Source organism: Pelobates fuscus, chromosome 13, assembly GCF_036172605.1.
Source record: "Pelobates fuscus isolate aPelFus1 chromosome 13, aPelFus1.pri, whole genome shotgun sequence".
Classification (NCBI taxonomy): Eukaryota; Metazoa; Chordata; class Amphibia; order Anura; family Pelobatidae; genus Pelobates; species Pelobates fuscus.
The window spans coordinates 36,741,487-36,768,360 of NC_086329.1; the positions used below are offsets into that span (position 1 = coordinate 36,741,487).

A 26,874-nucleotide genomic window follows, 5' to 3' on the forward strand; every position below is an offset into this window, starting at 1 on the left:
GTTTGCAGAGCCTATCGGGCAGGCAGGCCCTGGTGGAGGCCGCATCCAGCGACAAAGCACTACAGATTGTTGTGTTACAGAAAGCAGTCAACGGGCTCCAACAGCAAAGTGAGCAGAGTGACCGCTGCTTCACCACCATCGAAGACTGGAGGCGAAAAAACAACGTCAAAATAAGGGGCATCTCGGAAGAGAGACAGACGGCTGAAATCCCACATTTCCTGAGGCACTTACTAGTTGCTCTACTTACCCCACGACAAGGCAAAACGGAGGGAATTGATGGATTCTTCAGAGTGCCAAAGTCCCCTTGTACCCCAGACAACGTGCCAAGAGACTTGGTCCTTCAGGTGCAAAGTGGCAGAGACAAGGCAGCGGTGCTGGCAGCCGTCAGAGACCACACACCATATAAGTTTGAAGACATGTCTCACGTTTTTCTCAGACTTGTCAGGGAGCTAACGGCATAGCAAATAGGAGTACACTGCACCCAGGCACGAGTAACAGCTGTGACCTAGCTCTAAGACAAGATAAGACCCCCAACCACAGTTTACAAGGCAAAGGCCCTGTCACGTCAGAGGTACTCAACAAGTACTCAGAGTTACATTTTACAACAAGCTCTCATTACCCCACATAGTTAGATATACATGATCTCACACCTTACTGATGCAACATTAAATATATGTCCCTGAATGCCATGTCAATAACCCATCTTGAATGGTTTTACTCTGCTTGGTATAGCTATCGTGGCGTATCAAGCCTGTTTGCTACCACTTGCACAATAAAAATAAAGAATTATAAAAATGGGGTTTTGGCCAACACAGATTCAATAATTGAATCTATAGGACATCATCAGCACAAAAGTAGGTAGATGCAGTTTGCGTTCAATGCTTCATTTACAAGAAGCTTCTTAAACAATCATTGGATTGGCAGTTCACATCAAAAGGCAATTGCAAGAGGTGGTGTAATCCCTGGTGGTCCAGTAGAGGCACACTAAGAAGATGGATCCCTGGTGAGGCAGCACTGTGGTCTGCACCAATATTCAGGTGCACTACTTTGTGGTCCTAGTATTCAGCAAATGACTGAGCACTGAGTCGTTGAGAAGCACTGAGGGACCTCAGGCTGCTCTTGAAGTGGTCTTCATTTAATAGAGGTGCAGACCACCTTAAACAGGTGAGGGGGTGCAAGCTTAAGCAGTTAAATATTTTGATCTCCCTGTCGGTTCCCTCACAGTCAGAGCATGAGTTCCAACTGGGCCCTAGGCAGTCACCAATGCTGCATTATGGGTAATGCAAAGCTGGGGCAATGAGTACTAGCATGATTGCAGCAGACAAGTCTTAAAACTGCAAAAGTGTATTGTGATGGAACGCAATCACTGAGTGCCATATGCCCATGTGCCTGCTGTCCCTTTCTATGGCGTGAGATATGTGATGGATGGCCTGATTTGTTTGGCGCGGGCCACAAGCCACAGGGACACTGCTGACCCAGTTTGAACTGGTTGCTTTGTCCCTCTTCCATCCCCCCATCAGCTTCCTAGGATTGAAACCCCGGTTTTGTGTTGGAGACCCCATGTAGGGGTCTGTGCATGTAAAACCCATGTGTGACAAAATAAACAGTCAGTCTTGGGTTGTACCTCCAGAGCTGCGTCTCGTCCAGTTACTGGGGGGGAGGGGGAATGGGTCTCTTTATACTCTAAGCGGTTCCTGAGCAGCTGAAGGAAGCAAATTAGCTGAGGTAACCGGTCAGGTTACCCGGGGTCCGCTACATGTAAAAACTGTAATTACATGCTTTCACTTCCCAAGTACTTAAAACTATTCTACTACATAATACACACAGTGAGCAAGCGCTGAGTTTATGCTTAGAGTTACAAAGGTTGCACAGAAAGTCACATAGGTGAAATCAACCCCTCCCTTAAATCACCTCCAGCAGTATGCACACAAGTGGGAGAGCAAGAGAAAAAACTAAAAAAACAAAACTCTAATACTGACTTTATTGCAGGTTTAAAATGAAATACAAACCTACAATGCAGATCTTCCAAAACAAGTCACAATGCAAAAAAAAAAAAACAACACATTCGATCACCCTTGTACCTCGACTTTCTGTTCACAGATAGTCTTTGAAAGTCGTATTTTTTTTTTAAATTAAGTTTCTTTTTTTCCCCCATAAAAAGGTAGGTATGTGGTAGCCTTAACTCCTTCATGAGAGAACGTTCACTGTGTAAAGAGATTTACCCGATGCCTGGCAATGACGGGGTTAATAGAGCTACCTTTATTCAGTCAGGCCTTTCAAGTATCAGATGTCGACGGGGCTTACCAAAAGGAGTGTCTCCATTATTAAAACTGGCTAAGTAGCTGCACGCAGATATTCTGGGCACACAATCTGTTAGTAGCACACCTCAAAAATCTAGATTTTATATATAAAAATATATAACCAAGAGGGCTGCACTGGCCTGACCTTGCAGACATTATAAGGGTGCTGCTGGGGCCAATTCATCCAACATACAAAATCCAGTGCACTCACAGAATATACCCCGGTCTATTTTAAATGATCATTGGCATACATGTGAGAGACTTTGCTAAATGACTGACTTTCCAGGTGTGTTTTGGTAACTCCACCCACTGCAGCTGTGCCCAGAGGCAATGTGCACACCTGTGACAGTCTCCAAGGATGCAGGGTGGCAATGGATGTCTTGGAATGTGAAAAGCAGAACCGGAGCTATTCAGACTTTGTATATCGAATAGGAGAAGACAGCAAGAACAGGAGGTCAGAAGGCCAATGCAGTCAGATAGAAATCAGGGTTAAGAACACAAAGCCATATGTCAAGTTCAAAACACAAAGCCATATGTCAAGTTCAAAACACAAAGCCATATGTCAAGTTCAAAACACAAAGCCAAAAGTCCAGGACCCAGACGGTAAATAAATGGTGTGGAATACATGGTATTTGAAGGAGGTATTGGGAATTAAAACCGCTCTGAGCAATGAAAAGGTTTCTGGATGGAGTGTTCTTGCGTGTGGTCAGATAGCAGCAGAGTTGTGGCATTGTGTACATGCAAGTCGATATTGCATCACTGGAACATTTATCTATAAGACAAGATATCGCACAATGTTTGAGCACGCAGCTCTGGAAACATCCAAAGTGCACAAGATATACATGGATTCTAGATCATGTTTCTAGAGCTGAAATGATGCAAGCGTTTGATACTCTCGAATCACAAATTCATGAGACAAAAATTACGAAAAAAGCAAGACACTGGATATTAAGTTATACATTGCGGCTCGGTGCCACGACAAAATTATTCTCGCGCACTTGCAAGACACTGGGGAAAAAACCGTACACACTCCACGCAGATTAATAAAAGAATTTCACATTTTGGGCCATAATAGTGACACTGAAAATAAAATGGCCTGTTGACAATACACACATGCGTGAATAACCCTGTAAGAGGACAAATCTAAATGCAAATTAATAATTCAGTTTTAAATGGAGTAGCGTTTTCTCATCATTTGTACTATTTCGTATACTTGACATAAAGGTATAGTTTGTTTATAATCTGGCCAGGTGTCGGCTGACGTGATATATAGATCAATTATTTTTTTTAACCAATACTTCTCAAAGTCAATGTTTTGGTCTATAAATGTGAAATTTCACATTAAATAAGGAGAAAGGTGTAGTATTTTATTATAAGTGTAGCGATGGGATATACTTTTCCTAGTGCTGTCCGAGATTTGTGGGAGTCACAGTCCCAAGCGCCAGCTCTTTCAGCTCCTGTTCAGAACTATGCATCAGTCTGCCAGAGATTATAGCCCCAGGATTGTACGGAGATGATCCGTGCATTGTAACCTGCTCATACTGGAGAATATCTGCCCAGATGACATCACCATTTCTGCAGTATGGTAATCTAACATTATGTAGTATACATTACATACTCAAATATACATGCGTACATAAATATTTGTTTATTTTATAAGTTAGTGTGCTATATTTTAAGTATACTATACATTTACATTTTCCAGAAAGGAAAATACGAAAGTCCGAGAGTGCAGCCCTGCAGCAAGACAGGATGTTCGTCGTAAGGTACTGATAGCTGGTTGATCCACAGGAGAACTCTGACTGTGCCGGTTAGTGTCATAATTGCAAAAAACGTGTTTGTGGCATGGACTCTGCATGGGATTTACAGATTGTATCTGTCCATGCATCAAAACTGCATTACTTTTGTTCACCGTGGCACGGTAGTACTCTCGCTATGCATTGTGAGCGATTGTTGCTAGGTCACAGTGGAATCTTTTACAAAGCAGGAAAGAGCCGAGATGCGTAGTATAGGGCACCGACAGTGAACATGTACTGATAAAGTTATTCTATGGCACACTGCTGGCACGGTGTGATCTCTGGCAATGTATAGGAGCCAGGAACAAGGCTGCATTGTTTAACGCAGTGAGAATAAACATGTGGCTATCTGTAAGCCATGCACAACTGTATAAGAAACAGCAAACTGTTTACCTTTTGCTACAATGAGCTGTAGAAGATTGCTTTGGGGATTTATTCAAAATGTTTTTTCCGTAAAACTTTTTCCGCAATCTACGATTTTTGCTACAGGCTCTAAGTTGAACTATTACTTGAGTTATGTCGAAGATTTGGCACTTGGGCTCAAAACAAACATTTGTCATCACAGTGGCGGTTCTAAAAGTGCTGATACAATGGATTCTGTTCTTTTTCCAATCTTTCTGTTACCACTGTGTGCGCTATAAACCAGGGACCAAATGGGAGAAACTCAACCCGGTAGGACATTTAACCTCTTTCCTAAAAAAATAAAAAAAATAAAAAAAGAGAGAGACACCCCTAGTTGTAAACAATTTTTTGCCATGTCCACCGACCTTAACCTATAATCTTTTCAAGCCAGAGACCTCCAATACGGTTATTCTCAAACTCTGCATCAATGCAGTACCTTCAAACATGTTTTATTGAACTCCACTGATTGGCAATTCTTTGTGGACTACTCTTTCTTTGAACCATACGCCTTCCTCAAGTGGCAGGTTATTAGAGCTATGTAAACCAGTTAAAATATTAATAGAAGATAAACCAAAGATTACAAAAAGGAGCAATAAGATTATAAATAGAAAGCTGCTTCTCACCTGAATACAGCGGACAAACTACTAGATCAGATTCATGCTTTGACTGTCAGGAAAAAAAAGACAGTGAAGAAAAAAAAAGAAAGAAAAAAAAAGAAAGAAAAAAAAGAGGAGGGAGAAAGCTCAGGACAGGGGAGGAGAGAAGAAACCTGACAAGTTTGTACAATTTTTTTTTAAACTTGTCTGGGAGTTTGATTACAGGGTGTGGTATATCTGACACAGGTAGAAGAGGATTGAAGGTGTTAAACCAAGTATCCAGCCAGTATGAAGAGACAGGAATGTACAGAGAGATTGTGTTACATGCAATTCTCACCATTAGCAGGTGGTCAAACACTCTGTTTTGAGATTGCGATAATTAGAGGAAAGTACAGGTAATCTGACCAGGTGAGTAAGCAGCAATTGCAACAAAGTTGTGTTATGTGAATAATGCACAGTGTATTATAAGACAAGCCACTTAGAGGTAAATAATTATACCCCAAAATAATGAAGAGCGTGTAATTACCTAATTAAATTTGTTAAAGAGGAAGTGTCTTAAATTACTGTCTTATTCGTGCACAGTTGGGTTTTTGGGAATGTGATACTAAAGCCAAGATTAGAAGATTTTTAAGAAGTAAAGTTCTATATTTTAAGTGCCAAGATTGCACAATACAAACAAAAACAAAAACAAACAAACAATATATAATACACATACTTGTGTTCACTTAAAGTGGCTTTGTCACATTCTGGGCTCTTTGCTTTATTTGCAGACACCCAATAGCGACTTCGCCACTTGGTGTCTGGTAGCCGCACGGTGAAGCGAAAAATGACTGGGAGTTATACTTAAGTGAACCTGTCCCACATGGCTGCTGCCGTCAGGATCCAGTGGGTTCTCATCAGCTTCTGTTACTAGCGACTGCTGAGGTCAGTTACAAGACTTGAAAAACGTAACTCCACCTTTTGTCACGCGGAGGAAAAATACATAAGGCAAAGTATTCTATAGAGAATCTACAGAAACAGATTAAAAGAGAAGAGCAGATTAGGAGTGAGGAAGATAAGAGGAACAGTTTGAACCAAGGTAAATATAGGGTGACATAGCTGCTTTAAGATTTTCAACCTTCAGGATATTAAATGCTGACACAGGTCCATACTTTGAGATAAGAAGACAAGAAGGACTGAAACACAATAGTAGAATTAATGAAAAAAGGTCCAGGCACTCCTTGGCTCAAGATAGGCACTTGAACCAAGGAGTGCCTGGACCTTTTTTCATTTATTCTACTACTTTGGGAATCTAGTGTTTGGTTCCGGTACACTTAAGCACCCTGGCTCAGACTGATGGGAGTGAGTGCAGTTCCCTACACACTCTCCATAAAACACAATTGTAGTGATCATTAGCAACACTGTTAATTCACTACCCAGATAGCTTAAATTTCAGCTCACAGAACAGACAACCTTTCAAGAATTTTTGTGCAAGGTTTTTTGATCACTCAGGAGGGAGGTCCATCAAGCACGGCAATGCCAACAAAAATTTAAAAACAGATTGCAGTTTTTGGAAATTATTGGAAAATTTCCTTCACTTAGGATACTAGAGCTCAGTGGGCTCACTTTTTACAGAATAGGTTTAAGTCTCTTTGATGTCAAGTATACATACCGTATATACTAGAGCAGGGGTAGGCAACCTTTTAGCAGCACTGTGCCGATATAGGATTGTGATGTCCCAGAGCGTGCCGGTCCTATTTTTTTTTTAATTGAGGTGTGTATGCTGCTGTATTCTGCTTGTGTTATTTATACTGTAATTGCTTTGTATCGTTGTATTTGTGCGTATATGAGCTATTATATTGTATATGTTCATGAGTAGATTGTGGTATCATGTATGATACATATGAATGTGGGCTGTGTGTGGGGGCAGCTTGTGGAATTGTGTGTGTGTGGATGGATATGTCACATTGTGTGTTTGGTAGTGTGTGTATGTGTGGGGCTGTTTGGGGTATAGCATGTGAGAGGCTGCATGTGGGGTTGTGTGCATGTATGTGGATTGTTAGTGGTGTTGCGTTTGTGCGGATTGTGTGTATGTTTGTGCGGTTTGTGTGAATGTTTGTGTGTGGGCTGTCCTTATTATTTGTATGAGGGGAGGGTTATTCTGCATTTCTGTGTATATCTAGCAGTCTGGGTGGCTTCCCTGGGTTCCAGTGGGGACCAGGCCGGCCAGGTACAGGTCAAGGACAGGAGCTGCAACAACAACTGCGAGCTGCTCTACTACTGTGTGGATTCCCATTCACAAGTGCTGGAATAAAGTGCTCTGAGATCACTTCCTCTACATGCTGCAGTGCATAAATTGCTGCAGTGCGTAAACCTCTTCGTATTAGCAGATATCTGAAGTTTTACTGGGACTCCTGATAGGCCAGAGCCTGTTTGGCTCTAGCAGCCTTGAGTGCCGTGCAAAGGCACCTCGAGTGCCGTGCATGGCACTAGTGCCGTAGGTTGCCTACCCCTGTACTAGAGTATAAGTCGACCCGAATATAAAAGTCAGATTGATCCACGGCCATCATGTGTGTAATTCGGCTTCGTGGAATCTTACCAGCTTGCAGCCTGTTTACCTTTGTAGCCGCTTTGTCAGTCAGATGGCCTCTGCCCAAGGCCCTCAGTGTCGATTGAAGCACTCCAAGCCGGGTCTCAGGATAGGTACGTTTCTCATGTGCTTTCTCCCTGCGTTTCCCGTAGTGAGCACCAAGAGCCCTGAGGGGGTGCCATCTCCACTGCTTGCTGGTCAGGCCCAGATGCCATCTTAGGTGGTAAGCGAGATCTCCGATCAGGGTAGAGCCCCAGGGTAGGCCGGGATGACCCCCACCGGCCCAGAGGGGGGGAAGCAGGGCCATCACCCCATTGCGTTAGGGGACCTCAATGTTGCGGCCAGGCAGGATAGCAGAGCGGCGGCCGTCCGCCCTACTCACCACCCAGGTAGGCTTGACTAGGCCTCAGTCACAGAGCTCCGTTTTCTCCCCAAAAGGGGCCAGGAATCAGGTTGCTGACCGATCTCCAGACTTAGCACCTCACAGTGTGGTTGTCTGTTGTGTTGCAGCGCCAGAAATTGCGTTTTGGGACCAAATCGCAAGAAAATAGCAGGAGCTATAGTGCCATGCGTCTGCTCTGCTTGGCGGTCCGGCCCCGCCCCCCTTTATTATTATTTTTAATATTAATATATTTTATTATTTTTTAAATTTGTATTTATTTTTATTCGTCCCCCCTCCCTGCTTGTTAGCTGGCAAGGGAGGGGGACTCTCATTCCCTGGTGAACCAGTGGATGGGCTGTGTAGGAGGGGGCTGGCAGGAAGCTGTTACTTACCGTTACAGCAGCTCCTGTCAGCTCCCTTCTCTCTCCTCCGGTCCGGTCAGCTCCCCTGTCAGCTCCCACTGTAAGTCTCGTGGCCGCGCGGAGCCACTGGCTCTCGCAAGACTTACACTGGAGGAGAAGGGAGCTGACCAGACCGGAGGAGAGAGAAGGGAGCTGACAGGAGCTGCTGTAAAGGTAAGTAACAGCTTCCTGCCAGCCCCCAACAGGACCGCCGGGCTTGTAATGAGCCTGGAGGTCCTTGTCTGTATTATGGGAATGTAAGTTGCCATAATACAGACATTGACTCGAGTATAAGTCGAGTGGGGGGTTTTCAGCACAAAAAAGTGCCGAAAAACTCGACTTATACTCGAGTATATACGGTAAATCGAGGAATAACTTGCAAGACTCTGGGAAGCTGCCAATATCTTTGTTGTTTGGAGGCCTTGCTGGATTTTACCCCAGTGCTAGACCATGGGCTATAGACAACTCTAGGTTAAATGAATGCACAAACACAACAACGTTGGGATACGCGACGAAAACTGCAAGAAGAAAAACAATCAAACAAAAACAAAAACACAACAATCAGCAGAGATTAATACAACAGGGAAGGTTTTAAAAAAAATTTTTTAAAAAAATGTGAATAGCGGGTCTGTCAACCTGAGCATGGAATAAAGTCAAGAGACTAAAGCATCTACAATAATATATTAAATGGAGGTCTAGATAGGGCCGTTGTCTTTAATCTGCTGTCAAAACCTAGGTCAAAATATTGATAATCACGAGCTTCGCACAGGCTCTAAGTATTTACCATTGTTTTAAGTGCTGGGATTGGGCCAATATGGCATCTCATAAAATGCCCTATAATGAACTCAGACAATATGAAAATCAAAGATTGTGTTTGGCATTGCTTGACAAGTCATGTTGTGCCGAGTTCCTACAAATGTTCCGTCACCCAACATTCTACGCGGAATATAAACAAAGAAGTCTATTCACTAAAGTGTTCAATTGTCAAGAATTCGAAGTGAAAATTTGTTCAGGCTAAATTACCCCAACTGAACAGAACAGAAATTAATAAACATTATATTTTTAGCAGCCTGCAGAGCATTAGCACAAAGGTGGCTGGATGCTGACACACAGCTGATCACTCAGGTCATAGCCAAATTGAAGGACAACTACTTGATAATAAAAAGTGTAGGTCAGATACACTCTAAAAAAATGTTTTTAAAAGGTGTGGGGTCCTTGGGAACAGCATGATGTGTGAAACTGTTGATAGTTTGGGGGGAGGTAATTGGGCCTTATTATCCTCCAACATCATAGGGTTGTTTATTATATTTTTTATGATCGAACACAAATGCCTATTTATATATTGCTGCCTAGCTTTCCAAAAAGGTTTCAAAATGGAGCAATCCCGTGGAAACTAGTAGAACCCACAGTACATTCCATTGGGATTTTCTCCCCCTTTGCAACTTTGGACCAGTTTTCAAGAACACAGAGCTTGAATAAATCTCCCCCATAAGGACTTCATTGCTGGTCGGATGATTCTCCAGCAGGAAATGATGGCAATTCCAAGTAAACACGTGAGTCATCTGAATATTATGGAAATCCGTGACGTATACATGCGGATGACCCAGTTGGATGACTCTGAATGAATTGCTGACTCGTCTGTTGAATGAACATGCTCCACAAATGACTCAGTTCCTTCTGGATTAGTTTGGAAAAAAGCACAGATTTTAAAAATACTCGTTTTACCGGCTTTAACTTTACTCAGTTCATTGATACTAAGCCTAAAATCCAAGCGGAAACTTACAAATTTTGGATATGCCTTCGGGCAATTTTTGTTTTAAAAGTAGTCTATTAGATGCTTTGAACTTTAATATATAAACTTTGAAAAAAAAAAAAGTTTAAAAAAATATGAGTGTATCCTTCTTAGCAAAATCTTTTATAAGTAAATGAAAGCATGCGTAGGTATTCAGGTAACAATATGTACTTTCTACTTGTGTATGTGGCCCAAAAAAAAGGGGGGGGGGATTCATTCCATACAAACAAGACAAATTAAAAGAGATCAAGCTCAGATTGCATATGGAATGGCCATCAATTTGGCCATTTAGAATCTGTGAGTGAAATAATAAAAATAAAATTATACATACCTCCCAATCGGGATGCCAGAGGGAAGGTAGTAAAGTGGATGGGCCAGTGATACAATTGTGTCACTAGTCACGCTCAGAAAGGACTGAGTTTGTTCTGAAGGTAGTTTGTTGTGAAGGTACACCAGGCTAACTGCTAATCAGCCAAGACAGCCCACTGAGGGAGCACGGCTTAAGTACTCTCTGCAAGGTATTCGTGCGCTGAACATAGCTCGAGTGCGTCTAATGACATGCTAGTGGTGCGCTTGTTGACAGTTCAATGGTTTCCCCAAATGTGGGAAACCAGGGAACTGAGCTGAAAGAAGGACAGTTTTGAGTCCTGCATAATCCAGCGAGCTAGGTTTTCAATTCAGCTTTTTCGGTCTAAATTTTCAGTTTTGAGATCCCAACAAGTTACGCTTTATTTACTGTCAAAGTGTGACATTCCACACGCAGGTACGGACTAACTAGTAGAAACACTTCAAAGAGAATCCATCGAAACAGAGTTGTGATTTAAGAACCAACTTGCAATATTTATGCCAAAATATCCACAGGAGGAGGGAGGGAAGAATTCCAATTCAGTGGGGTTTTTTTTTGTTTTTTGAAACGGCTATTTTAGCCAAAACTTTGCAGATCGGCTTTTATTTTGCAGAAAGCTATTTAGTAGACAGACCTCTTAACTTATGCATTTAATGAGCCCTTTTACGAGCATGTATACTTTCAATGGCAGATGCCCCTTTAATGTTTCAGTGATTATAGTGATTTCCACCCTGCAAATGCGATTGAGACTGCTACTTCTGCTTTTTTTTTTTTCGTGCAAGTTAACTGCTTTACTAATTTTACAGTAATATAAAAAAAAAATATTATAATATATATATATATATATATAGAAAATCCTTGCACTCACGCTCTCAGCAAATATTGGCCGGGTGCTTGCAGTCCAGGAATCAGCATATAATTGTAGATAATGACCAGCACTCACGGACTTGATAAAGTTAAAACTTACAGTTTATTTTCCATTTTTCCATATTAAAAGATCTATATATACACACACACACACACACACACACAGGTATATATACACACACACACACATGCATACATACACACACTTTTTTATGCCCACTTCTGAATGATTTCCACTAATGGGCTATCAGTGCAGGACAATTTTATTTTGCATATTAAAAAATAAAACATTTATTATTGCATCTCACATTTAAACAGACGTACAGATGTCTCACAAACTGCTGCAATATGGATAAGATTAGGAGAGCATTGAAATACTCAAATAAATTAAGCATATGTCATTTAATATGTGGAATGATTAATCCAGTACAGTTAGGAAACAAACTTGTAAGTTTTATTTCTAGTTAAATTGATCTGTAATTTTTTCAGAATTATTTCACAAAGATATATTCTTTGAGAAATATTGATTAAGACTGCATTGGAATGTCACTAAAATTCCAACAGAGGCCAAAGTTATTATAAGACAAAGTAGGGACTTCTTCTTCTTAGGGTCTTATGGTAAAGCCTGAGGTTGACAAAAAGAAGGAGCCCCTCTGTCAACCTTTGGCCAATACCCGCAGCCATCACAATTGGCTTTTTCTATAGGAGGACCCCGCAATCTTCCGTGATCCTTCCTACACATGTTGTACTCTTGTGCATGCACGACTGATGTGCCATGAGCCATAGGACATGGAGTAGCAATATGGCTTTGGCTGCAAGGGTCAGCCAGAGGCAAATTAAACTCACATCGCCTGCACCCCGCAGCCACTGGACCCCCCAATCGGATCTGTACTTTGTGGAATATGCAAAGATCCCTGAAATTGACAGATGTGCTTTAACCATATATGCAGCTTGCAAATCTGTAAAATACAATGCTCCCGTAAAAATAGAAAGAAAAATAATTTTACGCACGCGATAGATAGTATATTATACTATTCTACTCAACAAAAGTTTCAAGGATTTTAAAACAAAGTGGGTGTGATTGCTTCACAGACAGAAGGAAAAAAAATCCAAGGTCACCATTATGTTTATATATTTAAAACACCGCCAAATCTTCAAGCTATTACTGTGCGATGGCTTCTAGTTTACAACTCTATAGTGTTAGTAAAATGTTCATTTTACAACTCTTGCATTATTATTTCAGGTCATAGAGAGGACATAGTGGGGAGGAGAGAAAAAAAAAAAAAAAAGATTTTATATCCATGTATGAAAATCCACCTGACACAAGGTACACAAATCCTTGAGGGGCGGTAATAAAGAAATAGGTATATGGCATACGTTGAAATATTATGCACAATCACACACATTTTTAGATGTACGACACACATGCTTGGAATACAGAGGGAATTTCAAGTTTTTAAGCCACAGTAGACAAACATGAAAAAACCAACAAAAAATAAAAAAAAATTAAATTTCACACTCTGTTCTCGGTCTGGCAACATTGACCGAAAATGTTAAATTCCATTTGAAATCGTAGTCCAATCACGTTTTATGGAACAACCCTGCGTTATTGTGTGTATAATAGAAAAATATTGCCATCAATGGGGATTCAGAGACATAATAACCACAAGACTGAAGGTCAAGTATGTTTCTTCTGCAATTCATGCCTAAGTGTTAAATTACGTGGGTTAAAGGACACCTATACTACCGAAAATAACAATTGATATTTCAGAGCTAGAGGTTCCCTGATGGCTTTATGATCAGTGCCCGGTATAATTTTGTTTAAAGTTAAGGGACTCCTTTACTGCAGCCCCATGCACCTTCTCCGGTGATGCCAGCATTCACGTGGACATCACCTGCCATCTCCTCCAATCCATTGCTTCTCATGTGTCATGCTTCTCCAATGAAAAGCTCTCATCAGTTTGACTATGTTCTGGAGGAGGAAGCGCCCCTAGTGGCTGACCAGAAGTCAATCACTAGAGGGTATTTTATCCTGCAATGCAAACATTGCAGTTAAAAATGACAGGACCACTATATTGAGATGAGGAGGTCTGGATTACTTTGGTGATCCTTTAAGGGAATGACTATATTGCAAGAGGAGCACTGTGACATATATGTGTCCCACTGCCTGAGATTAGTTGGAGTTACAGTCTTAAGCATCAGCTATTTCATCTGCCATTATTAAAAGGCCGTTGGGAGTGCAACTATCAATAAACTAATGTAGGCCAAGAAAAGAATATCCCTATTCAGACGGAGTTTAGAGCCCCCCACCGCATGGAGCGGATCTCAATAGATTTAGCCAGGAGAATACTTACTTTTGGTAGGTAATCACAAGAGTTTGCAACAATAAATATTTATTTTAAAAAATAAATAAAATAGATAAAAAAGTTACAATGTATGACTACTAACTAGCTGGAATTATTAGTCAGAGAGCGAGCGCAATGAAGTGGGCATTGGGTGTGTTTATGTACACACACACACACACACACATTCCCCTTTGCCATCATAACTTTTGCCAACTGTGATGCACCTTTCTCAAACACTGCATCAGTGTGTTCCTCCCAGATGTAGGATATCACTGTTTGCACAAGAAAAAGATATGTAAATGCAGGTTCAACAGAAAGCACAGCACAAGGACACAGTCGAATGAAAAATATTACTTTAAACATAAAAAAAATAAAAATGCTTTTAATGATGAAATTATTTTTAATAAAATTGCTTTTGTCTCACAGATAAGTATTGCGGAGATATGCACAGCCATCGCCGTGATTCACCAACTGAATGATTCGCTGTGAGATGCCTTACACGCACGCAGTGTCCACTATAAAGCCCCTGGTTTCCTTCTGTCAGAGAACCACTAGGGGTGCTGATACTGCAATCTATAACCAATGCCATTGCTCAGCCAACATCCTTCCAATGGGCAAATGCATTAGCCCAGGTGGCAATGGGGGCTTGTTTGCTGGCATCCAGGGGTCCCCAATTCAGATAAAAAATGGTTTAACACTGAACAGTGGGCCAGTGCCAGAGGACTCCACTATAACCACTTCAAGGAAAAGCCAGTCTGGGGTGAATTTAAGGAGCATTGAATTGTGGTAAACTAAATAACCAAGCTGAAAAACCATTCATTACTGAGAGATTCTTTCCTTTCTTATTTTGGAATAAACTTAGTAATTTGACTTTTACATTTATTGTTTAATATAGAAATATCATCTTCGTGCACAACAGAAAATCATACAATGCTGAGCCAGCTGCAGGATCCATTAATTAAGTTCCACAATAAAGAAACCGCATTTAATAGCAAGCTATAACTAGGATAAAATCATTCCATGTTCAAACGGAAGCATATACATTTTTTTTTTTTTTAAATTAAAGAAATAAAACCCCACATAAAATCACCTGACAAAATGGCAGACACAATAACGTGAACCCTGGATGAGAGTGAAAAGAGTTAGAGTCCCACTCAAACGTAAGCACACTATAGCCCTCCTACCTCTAGGTTTCCCCAAAACCTTCAGCATGGGGTTTCCTGCTGTCTCATTGCTACTTCCTATCTTTTGTGGCGGTTCAACGTAAAGGTGTTTATTGGATCGCAGTGCAATTATTAAATCACCTTTTCCAAAATTTTATTTATTTAATTAAACACTGAATTCAAATTAGTTTTTTGAGTCTTTGGATTGTAAACCCCCCTCCCTCCAATTGTACAACACTCCGGAATATGTTGGAGTTTTATAAATGCTAGGAATAATAAATGAAGCACCTTCTGCAATGATTCCCTTTCAGAGAGAATATGTAGTATTACTCGTAATCTATTGTCTGATCACATCTGCCCTTTTCTTACCTGTGATCTTATCGGATTGTTTGACTATGTTCACGTCATCCTTCTGCCCCATAAAATTAGCTTTCTGACTTTAGTGGCCACAGCCGCCTCTGCCAGACAATATCAGTGCATAGCGTACTCTGCCTGCTATGACTGCCAAAGCATGAATTCCAGAGACCCTCGCCACATGTGGAAATACTATGCAACACAGTAGGTGGGACATTACCTGTCTAGAGACCAGCTGTGCTGTCCTCACTGTCAGGGACACCCGAGCTTGTTCCAGACTCTGCTGTTATTTAATCCTGGCCGGATTCTTACCTGGACAATGAAGTCTCGGTCCGCTCTGATCCCTGAGCTGTTGCAAACTGTACTCCGTGCTTCACTGAACTTGGCTGCAAGATTCAGCTTGTCTGTAAGAGGGAAGAGACGTGACATAACCTTGAACCCTTCAGGGGAAACCGCTATGCAACTTAAAAAATGTTTCCTTCTTCATTTTAAAGTTAACGTGTCCCAACCAGATAATTTTATCCACAAATTAAAATAAACTGAAAAAAAATTAAAATTAAAATGTAACATTACCAAAAATATTATTAAATATACCAGGTCTAGATCATTTCCCCAGCATTTCTAAAGGACAAAGAGGAACACTTTAACTTTAAGGGTACGCCTGATGGTGTGGCCAGGGGCAGGGCTGTTCTGAGAATATTAATAACAATTTATGCAACTAAAATGTAATTTAGAACAAGGAGAATGTATGACTTTATGGGCCTGCGGGGAGATCAAAGATCTCTCTCACCTGCCTGCTGAACCCACTGTAAGGAGAAAAGCCTCTAGTCTCAGCCTCTGCCAAGTGCAGACGTGATAATAGATGGACTACCAGGTCTGCCAACACAACATGGGTCGCAAGACTTAAAAACAAAAAACAGAGAAGCCCCGGCTGTGCATGAATATTGGTGATCTAATACAGTAAGGCACATGGCGCTCTTAAGCCCATGATGGCCTCCTACCCAGAAGATTGTTCTGACCGATTCGATGACTTGTCCATATACCGTAAGTGGAGTCCTAACAAATACCTTCTACACATATGCCAAAGCCGGACTCTTCTCTGGTGACGACGGCTGTGCTGAAGGAACTTTTGATGGAACTCAAGCAAACTATTCAGGTCGATGTGGTCACATTTTGCAAAGCCTGACATACCGACTGGGTGCCCTGGAACAGAACTCTTAAAGGAACACCCAACATAATTTTACTTCGCTCCAGCAGGCAATACAAGAGATGTAGCAACGGCATACTTAATATGAGCACAGATTTGCTACACTGGAAGACACGCGACAAAGCAATAATTTAAAGATGAGGTGCATCGCAGAGGTGGAGTTGACACCCTTTTTAAGGCACCTCATGGTAGCTTTGTTGTCACCCAAACAAGCTGTCTCCCCAGATCAACTAAAGCTCCAAGAGACTTGGGGGTTTGCTGTCAGAGTGGCAGATATAAAGCTGCAGCCTTAGCTGCTATCAGGGGAAACTCTCTGTATGACTGAGGCTACGTCTCTTACCTAATCTCTCTACGGATACCCTGGCTTGGCGTGTACCACCATCTTTCCTTCGTTAACACATCAGATATCACTGGCAAATGTCACGAACGCTCTTTGCCCTCCATAGAGCTTCATCATATCCAGTTGAGGATCTTCAGTGGGTGGCCATGATTCTGGCGACCTTGGGTCTCCCGCAGGACTTGCTTGAACCAACAGGTCCGCGCATGGCTAGCAAGTCACTCCATCGCCGGGACTCGGCAGTTATAACCCCATTTTCTACTCAAACATGCGCATCGGACACATCTGTAGCAGTCCCTACTTGAGCTCTCACTGGCGTTCTACTGTGTTAGGCTCCATATGAGTACCACAAATTGTTCATTTTTGTTTTTAACCAGCTTATATTTTATTTTTATGTAGTATTGAGAAGAAGAAAAAAAAAGCACAAACACCAAATCAATACACCCTCAGGGGTATTATTAATATCAACATGTATATATATATGCCATCTTTTTTTCTTTTTAAAGGACCACTCTAGGCACCCAGACCACTTCAGCTTAATGAAGTGGTCTGGGTGCCAGGTCCAGCTAGGGTTAACCCATTTTTTTTATAAACATAGCAGTTTCAGAGAAACTGTTTATTAATGGGTTAAGCCTTCCCCCAAATCCTCTAGTGGCTGTCTCATTGACAGCCGCTAGAGGCGCTTGCGTGATTCTCACTGTGAAAATCACAGTGAGAGCACGCAAGCGTCCATAGGAAAGCATTGTAAATGCTTTCCTATGCGACCAGCTGAATGCGCGCGCAGCTCTTGCCGCGCGTGCGCATTCAGCCGATGGGGCGGAACGGAGGAGGATCGGAGGCAGAGATCTCCCCGCCCAGCGCTGGAAAAAGGTAAGTTTTACCCCTTTTCCCCTTTCCAGAGCCGGGCGGGAGGGGGACACCCTAAGGGCACTCTAGTGCCAGGAAAACAAGTATGTTTTCCTGGCACTAGAGTGGTCCTTTAAGGAACAATCCCTGTATTTGGTCATCATGGCATTTTAAGTTAACTTTTGTAAAAAATTTCTAAACATGGCAATACGTCTAAGCGTACAGAAACAAAGCAAATCATTTCAAAACCATGATTAAAGTTTAGATTTTTTATTTTTTTTCCTAAACACTATTATCATGCAGTCACATTCGCTATTCCAGCCTAAATACCTCTTGTGTGAATCAGTTCAGACACAATGATCTCCACAAATACAGTGTACGGTGTTATTTTACCACCCTAAATTACACCCTGCTCTCCTGCGTCTGTAACACCTCTTCCGCCACCTCATATCCACAGTACATCTGCTAGAACTGTTATTTACCCGAGACTTCTGAGAAAGAGTGTGTATACTTTGATGAAGCAAAGCAGATACAGTAGATCAACTTCACAGAGAATACTGCTTTCCAATATGTGTATTCGGCTGGTAGAACACACCAGTGGCAGATCCCAGCGGCGTGCCTGGGCACCCTCAAGTAGTCTAGGTAATTTAGATCTGTCTGGCAGCAGGAGTTGATCAACTGACCATCCCATAAAATGATTTACATACAAGTCTGTATGTATCTTGGGGTGATTGTATGTGGGTATAGGGATCTGTGAATTAATGGAAAATGAGGTGACTGATGGTTAGTGGACAGCCACGAATTGCTGATTTTATTCACATATCAAGAGAGAAGTGTCTAATAGAGGGGGGGAAAAAATTAAATGATATATCGGTTGGCTATTTGTCACTCTGTGAACCAAACGGCGCAGAAATGTGCCTATCAGTGTACTGCAAAATATATAGATATCTATACATCAAAGCGGGACTGTCATGGCCACATCAGTTTGTTTTTTTTAACCCCCTCTCGACTCCTCTACATTTGATTGTCCCCCTAGTCACCCCCAAATGACACTAGGTACGTTTTTTATTTTACCTCTATTTTTATGTCCGGATCTATGTTCTAGGCACCACCAAATTTGTGTGTCCTGGATGACTTGTATCTACACGAACTCGGTCTATGAAATTTGCGCAAATGCCCAATTAAACACTTGGGTATTCGCTACTGTCCGAATTTCCGACTAAATTTCTGCAATTCGGTATGGTTTGTTTAGTTTATTACAAGGAGGGATCTACCAGCTCACAGCTCTCTCCTTGTAATACTGAAAAAGAAGCATCAGGGAGCTGTGCTCCCTACCACTTTCTAAATCCCACCATGCCCCCCACTCTAATGGGGGTCAGTATGACACTCATGTTAGCAGAATTCTCCCTCCTGCCCCTACACGCTGTGCCACGAGTAGGGGAATGTCTACTAAACAATGAGCATCCAGAGGCTGCTCACAGTTGTAAAAATAAATAAACCTCCCCAATCCAATAAAGGGGGACCTGACAGTCCCCACCCATTAGTGGCGAGTGGGGGCCAATTGTAAAAATAACTACTCCCCCAGTGACTCCAAGGCCTTATCAATCAATAAATACCCTACCTACTGCCCCACCTCACTCTAATAATAGTGGGGGGGGGGAAGCAATAAACTAAAAAGAGGTCAAACAATAATACATAATGTGACATCAAACTAGTAAAATTAAAAAAGGCTTTAGCTGTAGTGGCTCTGTTGACTATAGTGTTCCTTTAAACTAATTTTCTTAACCATGCATAAGCCTAGTGCTTCCGCATATGTATGAAACTGTATGTGTGAGTGTTGATGTAGATGTAAATATTTATCAGTGTATCCATGTTTGTAAGTGTGTGTGTGAAGCGGTGTTTAGGAAAATGGACACAAAAATAACATAGGCCGGGGCGGGGCCTGACCGCCATACTGAACGGTCGCACTTAGTGTGAGCTCTAGGAAAAATTAAAGAACTGAGCAAATAAAAATCGACTTAACACTTAAGTAAACTTGACTGGAGACATCTATGAGGTGCCTGGACGAAATCTTCACCAACTTTTGACTCAAACTAGCTGACCGGCACAAGCAACGTGAGGAAAGGAAGCAGGGCAACAGCTCACCTCCTGATACTCACCGATCCACGCCTAACCTCGCCAGGCAAATCTCCACACCGCGCTTCCTTCACCTGCGGAAGCGACCAGATCAACCCCCTCGCACTTACCAGAGCCACAAGGCGACCAAAGCTCATCACCACAATCCCGGGCAGAGTGTCGGAGGGAGAAACTTCAAGACCAAGCTAACACTAAATTGCACCGGACTAGCAGGAACCGACAACGTGTTCCCACTCAAACCTGGGGCAGACTGAGTGGCCAGTTCTGGGTCACTGGGGCCTTCACTAAACAAGGAGGTTAGAAGCCAAGTCTGGGGATAGGGTGAACTGCCCACAATTTACTACCTGTGGTGTGCATTTCAGTTATTGCCTTGCTTTTATTTCACTGACATGTATCAGCCCTTGCCTGGATTGCTGACACTATGTTTCCTTCGCACTTAACTACCTTCGCAGTGCTGATGGTATCTAGTGGTCATGGTGCTCTGTCCTCTCTGAGCCGCGGAGCATAATAATATTATTTTCTGTTTAATAATCATCTCAGCTTAGGAAATTGATAGCAACCTGTTCAGTACCTTTAGTTCCTTTCTCTACTTACCAATTCTTAAATTTGAATCACTGACTTACTTCCATATTTATAAAAAAAAAAAAAGGGCAGTCATTTATTCCTCAGCACACCTCTAAAATGGTATTTACATTTGTGTTGAAAATTTCCTGTAATCTGCTTATGATGAATATTATACCTCTGCGCAGGTTAACGTATGTCACATTAGCTCACTGCACGTCAAAATAAAGAAAGATTTTTTATTTTAAAAACGGGCTCTGGAACATTAATACAGGTTGAAGAAGTTATGCACATTGGAGGATCAAGATATTTTGGGGCCTACCAGGATCACCCCTCCCACATACACTCCTATCTTTCTCTAGGACTTTTATGCTAACCTCACCCCCTTTCTGTTCTTTTAGACACCCCCCACGTACACCTTTTTTATTTAAACATTTATAAAAATATGTATTCAGGGGGCGGAGCTCCGAGGCAGACGCATCCCTAGACGGCTCCGAGATAAAACTCGGCAAAACTAAGATTTAATACAGCAGAAACTGCTAAAATCAGTGCTCACTCACCGCCGATGAGAGGGGGAAGCACCCGCGAGCAATCGGATGCCCTTCACTTTCCCCGCGCACGCCAAAACCAGGTGCCGAGGCTTTCGGGCCTACCACGTGGAAAGCCTGCGACCGACCACCGACCCCTACTGGAGCGGATCGAGCCCAGAGGGAAACACACGCACAGATTACTGCAGACCGACCCCTCCAGACGGCGACATGGTACGCAAAACACAGAAGCAGACCCAGTCTGCACCCAGAGAAGGCCAAGATATCGGCCAACTACTCACCCTAAAGCCCAGAGGGGCGACACAGCCAGACCCTGTAACAACAACAACTGACTCACCATCAGGGACCCCCTCCACGCCGGAGACCACGGCGATACCCGATGGAAATGCACCGTCCACCAAACAAGACATACACAACCTGCTGGTACACATACAGCAAATGTTTGCGGCAGAACTTAAAACTGTGCGGGCAGAAGTACAGGCGGTTACTAACAGGGTCCAAACGACAGAAGAGGCCCTCACTGACCTGAAACAGGATTTGGCCGCCATCAATGACACCGTGCAACACCTACAAACGGCTCAAGCCTACCAAGGTGTCAAACTGGCCTACCTAGAGGACAGAGAACGGAACAGGAACATCAAGATCCGCGGAGTGGCGGAGGCCCTTTCACCCGAGGAGCTTCCCCACTTCGTCAGGCGCCTAGTCTCCACCGTTATGTCCACAAAACACGCAAAACAACTCAACTTAGACGGCATGTACCGCATTGCCAAATCGTCGCACGCACCAGCCACGGCCACCCGGGACATTATTATACGTTGCCAAACTCAGGCCGACAAACAACAGCTCCTCAATGCAGTGAAAGGCAAGACCCCTCTACAATTCGAGTCACACACGCTCACGTTCTTCCAGGATCTGAGCAGAGCCACGTTACTGTGGCGCAAATCGATGCAGCCGATCACAAAATCACTACAAAACGCTGGCCTCCCCTACAGGTGGTCGTTCCCTAGAGCTCTGGTGGTCACTCAAGATGGAAAGACTTTCAGGGCCCAAGACCCCACAGAAGGAACTGCTTTCCTCCAGGCGCTCGGTTTACAAGGCCAAAGTGCAACGACAGACACAAGCCGAACCTGGGACGTATCCAGAGTCACCCCTTTTACACCCAGAGGTTCCAGTAACTCAGTGACCTGACTTAATACGGGACAATAATCTATATTATGTTTCCTCCTATAATGTTCCTTTCTGCTTCTTTTAATGTTTTATTTTAATGATTTATACTAATTTTTCATGTTATCCGCCCACGACATCACCACTCACTTGCCGCCACTACTCCTCAGTGGTATACTAAGATCTGCCTCAGAGAGCTATAGCCTAAAACAAACGTTGCTCTCCCGTGTCACGTTCTCGACTAGCCATACCAACCGAGCAACATGTAAACCTCCCTCCCCCCCCATAACCCCGCAGGTTAGGGGGCAAAAACACTAAGAACAGGAGCTATAACTCATTCACACAGTCGCACACAGGTTAGACCGCAACCTACACATAGCCTTACAAGGTGGTCGACACCTTCTATACCCTTAGACACCCCACTCCTGGGAACCACTAGCACACTCCTAGATGTATATAAAGGAAAAACGGGCCATCTCGCAAAGACATAACCGCTCATGTATGTTTACAATGTTTCTTTAGCACGACTGTCTTTCAACTTTGTTTACCTGCCTTGAATCACCCGAACAAAATAAAGAATTTAAAAAAAAAAAAAAATGATGTATTCAAATAGAGATTTTGAAAATAAAGCAATTGAGCAATCGTTCAGTGAGCATCCTTGTGCTGCTGTGCAGTGTGGCAGAGTGCAGGATCAGGATGAGCTCTTCCTCAGCCCAGCCTTACATATAACACTGTAGCATTAGGAAAATAAAAGTATATTGCCAACGTTATAGTGTCCTTCAGCCATAAAGTTATTTTTAGCAATATTGTTAGATTAAATAGTGTGCTTAGTGGATTAAAAACCTGAGAGGTGTTTTATAGTTGTATTATAAGGGGTGTTTAGAATGAATGGGTTTAAGGTTAGAGTGGGAATACATTTAGTATTGGGGTACATAGGATTTTTTAGGCAGAGTTCTGAATATTGGGAATAAGGAAAGGGTTTGTTTAGGTTTTATGAGGGGGTTAACTTTTGGATGAGGAAAAAGGGGTGTTTTGGGGTTTATCTGCAGTACTCACCCTCCTGATAGTGAAATTATAGCTGCTGTACAACATGCGGTCTCTGCTCCTCCTGCAAGGCACTTCCTGTGTGAGAGGCTGCTAGTGGGCAGATGGGAAGTGATCCCTTCCACTTCCTGTCCAGACACAGACACAGACACAGACACACACTCTGGAGGAGTTGGAACAGCAAAGAGTATTACACCGTCTATATCTGTTCCTGCAGCCCTGCTATCCAGCATAGGAGGCTGACTGGACTACAGAGGACACTGGCCAAGGCCCCTGGTACTCCCCTCACCAGTCCACCTTCGCTTAAAATACACATTGTAATTGCTGTAAATAGGGGCCCCATGTAGGACTACTCTGCTTAATGGGAAATTCAGCCTTGTGACCTGACCTCCCCTTACCACTGGCTGATAGGGTGGTCAAAGCGATTGAAGTTGACCCAAGGAAATTGAAAGTTGGACTCTTTATACCCCAATTGCCATTGCAATGAAACAATGGTCTGAGCATCTTCTGGTCCAGACTTTGGTGAGCCGGTGGAAAAGGGGCAATTCATTGACATGGACTTGAGGGACATGTGGGGGTGGGTATGACCGAATAAATCTGAGATATGGATGGGGGGGTCCATTTGTTTAATAATTAACTGTTTATTGCATTTCACATGGATGGATGAGCACTACTGAAATGGACAGCCATAAACCTCTTAACACATTGTCTACTATAGCACACAAATTAGGCAAATATATTCAGTCAACATTGTAATTTACTTTGGAGAGGACTGAGGACTTGATGGGGAACAATTCATAGAGCAGTAAGGAGAACTATTGGGCACTCAGCTTGTTGTATTGATAGCAACCCTGAAAGCATGTCTACTAGGTGCACAATCCATTAACAATCAAAAGGAATATTACACAAATAATGAAATTTAAAAAAAAAAAAAAAAAAGTATGAATTCATGGGTGAACATAAAATTCATACCTTACGGGCAAAGTCCGTAACCCCCCCCCCCCCTCTCTTTTTTGTTTCATTAAAACTGCCTGCCGCTTTAACACCTTGAGTGCCTGGAGAGTTTCTTGTGTTGCCTTATCATTGTGGGATTGCTGGTCCTGCTCCAGAGCACCGGGTGGCTGCTGGGATTGAGTGCGGCTCCTACTATCACTTTTGCTTATATTGAGAAACCTATCGATCAGTATGAATACGTAGCACAGTCGTTTATGTGTAACAAAGAGGGGTAGTTGAATATTCATTCTTTTGATGCATATTTTAACAGCTCTTTCACCAAGTCAGATAAAATGCCCATCTGATACATAGTTTCACAAAAAAAAAAAAAAAAAAATCAGTGAAGCGCAGTAACTATTAGACTTATACATTTGATTTCAAACAAATCACGATTCGGCTGAAGTTTGGGCAATTGGTGATTGGTCTGAATTCCACAACCCCGAAATAGCTACATGACCGATTCAAGAAACAATCAAAGTGGACAATGGAAAGTAATTTTGTTTGTTTGTTATTCAGAGATTTGTTCATGGCTAAAGATGTGAGGGGTGATTGATGGCTAAATTTTTATTTTATTTAAAGATTAAATCAGAAATTACACAAATTGGTGTACAGGCCTAGTACGGGTTTCATAGAAAGGAGTGGAGCCTGACCTTTCTTATACAAAAACAAATGGGGGTCATCAGATTATCAGCAAATCCAATGGGAGTCAGGTTTAAAAATAGGCTTTACAATTCTTGGCACAACATAGGGTTTAGATACAACGTCCATAGCACTTGTACGAATTTGCAAAGATTTGCCATATTATTCCTGAACGGTTTTTCCTCCAGATGATTAACACAAGTGCTGCGTTGTAGTATTCAAAAAGGTGTTAGAAAGAAAGTCAATTAACTTAAGAAGGCAGTTCCTTTGAGATCTCGCTTTGATCAATAAATTATGTTCCTACAGCAAATGAATTCTACATAAGGCAGGTCAGCACTTTTCATGCTCTGCACATCACCACAGAGAAGTGTTACGCACAGTTAAAACATTGCAACCATAACTACTACAGTGATACAGTTTGAGCCACACTTAACCAGTATAAAAACACAACTGCAAGATTGAATTCAATCTTTGTGTATTTTAGACATACTGTTCATAGGACATTTAAACCTCCAGGACAGGCAGAAGCTGTATTTATCAAGGCAAAGCAAGACATTTTGAGGGGGGAGCACTGGATTTACAGAAAGCACTACATAAACTAATGGAATGCTATACAAATTTTAAATAAAAAAAAAAAACTGATAAAGGTTGTCATATATTTGTAACTATTATAATGCAAAGACAATATTTGCATGTGACTTCAAGAAAATTCTAATCTCCATTATCAGCTATTCTGAAAAGCTGTTCCTTGACTTTTGCCAACATTCTCAAGCACTATTGACAAATCAAGTACACAACCCCACATAGTTCTCGATGCACCCCTTTGTTTGTTATTAAAAAAAAAAGTCTGGCAAGTCACTGGTTTTCTAGAAGAATGCTGACCTATGGTTACATTTGGGAAATATGAGCTGTACTGCTTGTAATCCCATCTAGGTTATCAAGACATGATGCTGGTGGTATTCTGGGTCACCAAGGAAACAGACAGAATGTCTTAACATTGGCACTTTGCAAATCGCCCTCCAGAGGAATGTACTAAGGCAAAAACGGATACTATTCAGGAGAAAAAGTAGTATTGTGGAGCAAAGTTCTAAATGCAGAGCAGTCACCATGGAAACGAATGGAATGTTCTGACTGACCCACTTTTTAAACTTTGCCCCACAATGCTTTTCTCTGTAAATAAGCCCATATCTGACGTAAGAAGCATGAGGGAGAGGAATAAAAACACCATTATAGATAGTGCACATTACCTGTATCCAGTGAGCTTGCACTCTATTTAGAATCCATTTTAAAGCAGTGATCACACAGTGACCAGCTCTCAGCAAACGACACAGGAGTTGAATCAGAGATCCATCTTGATGCTAACCCAGAACACCTGCTGAGAGTGAGTGCTTCTCTCTGGAATAGACAGTGAGTGAGGATCCAAGGTCACAATTTTCTCTGTGCATTTCTTAACAGCCAAGCAGACATGATGCCTGATAAACCCATATTATCCTTTATTCTTCCCCCCCACCAAAAAATCCATTCCCAGGTGATAAATCCTCAGGCGGATCAGTACACTCCAGATGTATCTTCAACCAGATTTGAATAATTCAAGATTTTTTTTTAAATATATATATATAATATTTTTTTTAGGAGCTGATCCAACCTTGTCTTTTTGGCACTGGCTGACTCAAACGTTGCCTGTGAATTTTACTACAGCCTGTAGTTGCCATGGGGAGGTAGCTGATGTCATTGGCATGAATGAGACCCTGCAAATTCACAACTCAGACAGAAATAGAAGCTTTCAGACCCCACTTAACCATCTCACGGTCAGCTGCACGAAATTAATGGTTTAGAATTTTAACCAAGTCCTTCCCTGCCCCCTCCTCAGGGAGCAAGGGTGTCAGTCTGCACATACATTTTAATGTGTTATCAGTGGGGGATGGGAACAATTCAAATTAATGCAAATTATAGTAGGCATTTTCCTCCTCATCAACTAATGGGTTAAGATGCTAACTGCATTTTTGGATACCCTCATGAATAAAAGGTAGCTTATTTATTAAACATTGATTTTTAGTGAATTGAATCCGAATGACAGAATTGAGGC

General features: G+C 42.1%; 1 protein-coding gene across 4 annotated transcripts in view; it reads right to left on the reverse strand.

The window, feature by feature from the left end:
- PAK6 (p21 (RAC1) activated kinase 6) overlaps positions 1–26,343 on the reverse strand; it is a 71,090-nt gene extending 44,747 nt beyond the window's left edge. The window contains exons 1-2 of one of the 4 annotated variants that reach the window (XM_063440215.1): positions 26,036–26,343; positions 15,626–15,717 (exon numbers count right to left, since the gene is read on the reverse strand). The gene's annotated coding sequence lies outside the window, so the exon portion shown is untranslated. Of the gene's footprint in view, positions 1–5,121; positions 5,166–15,328; positions 15,350–15,533; positions 15,718–26,035 lie in introns of those variants that run through there. The other 3 variants (XM_063440214.1, XM_063440217.1, XM_063440216.1) reach the window with 3 other exon arrangements.
- Between the last annotated feature and the right edge of the window lie 531 nt (positions 26,344–26,874).